A 2,654-nucleotide genomic window follows, 5' to 3' on the forward strand; every position below is an offset into this window, starting at 1 on the left:
GAATGAACTGTAGATTGTTTGGACTGATTGAGGAGACTGAAGTAACAACAGTCCTATCATGTTGCATCAGGTTTCTTTTGGGGTCTGTTTACTACATTTTTTTGAGAAATGACTTGAACCATGGTATATCTGAATTTTTACAGAAGACAACTATAACTAACCTTATTTTCTTACTGTTTTGACATTTTTAATGGTTGCCACATTCAAGTTTGTATGTGCTTACCTATCTAATTACTGCTGGTACCCCAAAATAATTACTTCACTGTTACTCAGCTTTATTTACCACATAAGTGGCATGAGGAGTGGGTTATTGCTCTAAGCAACTAAAAGGACCACTAGAAACTATATCATAGATGGATGTTTATTTCTCCACAAAAATGCCTAAAGATATATAAGTAGTGCTTTAATATTCTTTCTTTGATTTTCAATATACAGGATCTTTTAAATTAATGATCAGAATAGTCTAGGCAAAATTATTGTGTGTGTGTGTGTGTGTGTGTGTACCCCTCATTTATCTTTTGTTTTTCTTTTCATCACTCCTTTCACTACTATCCCATTACCATCCCAATCAATTTGCATCATTTAGACATTTGATTCTTTTTTATTTTTTCCAGATTTTTACCATAGGGTGCCTGTGCTCACCAAAGAGAGAGGGAAATTGAAAAATCACCCCCCAAGGGGGGTAGCCATGCTGCCATCCCTTCTCCTCTATTCTCCTATCAAGATTTTTGGCACTCATGCTCAAGTTTGGCATGTTTTTCAAGTCACCAGGTCTGGGATTCGACCCACAGATTTGGCCATATGCGATCCAGAGTCTTATTAAACATGATACCACCTACTGGCCCCAGACATTTGATTCTTAGAAGACAATGGTTAAGAGTATTGGAAAAACTAAGTATCTTGTAGATATAGAAAATTTTGTGTATATATTGCCTTCTTTATTATTAAATATCTACATTTTAATATGAGTTCCTAAAATGATAAAACCTTTATGTTTAACTATACTTTTTAAAGTGAATTAAATGTTGTTAGGCAACATTACTGACATTACTAGTGTGAATAGTTTTCTTATGTACAGTGGTATATATTAATACTTTATTTATGAAGCACATATATTCATTTATGGTGTTGAGATTACATAGTTTTATATAAAAAGCCACAGTGTTTACCTAGTACTAAATTTAGAACTGCATTTAACTATACTCTGATATTTAAAATTTCCTTCTCTTTTCTATGTAATCAAACTGTTTATTATCTAAAGATAATAACTTGTGGTTAAAATGGCCTAAAACTTTTCTCAAATACTTAAATAAATGAAGATGAGGAATTTGGTGTTGTTTTATTCTGATTCGATATCTGCTAACTTCAATGTTTGAGTGAAATATATGTATAAGGTTGTGATTTAGCATAGTTGGCTTTAAATAGTCACTTTTCATTTCAATTTTCACCATGGTTATAACTTACATTTCCCTTTCCAAACATTTTTTGAAATATATGGACTGATTGATTTCTTTCTATCTCATTTATGCAGGAGTTGAAAATATTCATTTTTGTGCTTCTGTAAAAATGAGAATATTAGTTTGATTCAGCAGTTGGTGAGAATCATTATATTTGTTGGCAGGGAAGAAATTGAGGAGATTAAGAATAAGGCCCAATATGATGGTGTACCCCGTCTCTATAAGTCAATTTAATATATATCCTATCCTTATATTTGAGGTTACTATTGTAAGGCTCAGGATGCATTTGATCTAGTGCATAATTTTCTGTCTGGTTTTTGAAACATTGAAACCTATTCAAAAGATAGTCTATACTGGACTCCTGGAATTTTCAGATTTGATCTATCTCATGAGTTAGTCCCCAAAGGAAGGTTAACCCTAAGATTGCACATTCAAGATTGTGAGCAGACTTTCCAGGTCTTAATAAAACCGATTTTGTATGTTGAGGAACAAAGTAAATAGTCCCTATTTTGGGTGTAGGAATAACATATATATAGTGAAATGCCACAGATTTAAATCTGACCAATAAGCATCACTATATAATGCATGCTTCAATGAAAGGTGGAAGAGTGGCTTTGTGGGAATAACTATGTGAAATAAATTGTAATAATTATGCAATTAAGTGGACAATTCTTTTCATTCAGTACAGGAGGAAAAGAAATTAACAAGTCAACATTTAATGTAAAATTAAAAGTGATTTAATGTTTCCATGATTAGTCACTCACAAGGAAAACTAACCAATTTGATATGTATATATGAAAATTCACGAAAAAAATAACATTTTAAAGTACAAAAAGGAAATAATAGCAAAAAAATCTCATAATTTTAAAATAGATATAACTGTCCATTTATAAAATGCCTATGAGCAATTTGGAATTTCTGGTGCCCAATCATGTTGTGTTCTTTTCCTCCAAGTATAGTAGAAAATTGTAAAAATGGTCTTATTACATGTTTGTTTAGTATTTGTCACAGTGTAAATGCCTAGCATCAGTTGGAGTTTTATGAAATAGTGTTTACATGATTATATTTAAGAACATATCTGTAAAAATGATGAGAATCAAATTAAATTATATTGATTTCAAGTTAAAAAATATGAAATAATTTTTAGGGCAGTTAATTTTTTGAATTGTTCTTCTATTTCTATTTAAAGCCGAGAAA

This window comes from Tupaia chinensis, unplaced genomic scaffold, assembly GCF_000334495.1.
Source record: "Tupaia chinensis unplaced genomic scaffold, TupChi_1.0 Scaffold149780_1, whole genome shotgun sequence".
NCBI classification, from domain to species: Eukaryota; Metazoa; Chordata; class Mammalia; order Scandentia; family Tupaiidae; genus Tupaia; species Tupaia belangeri.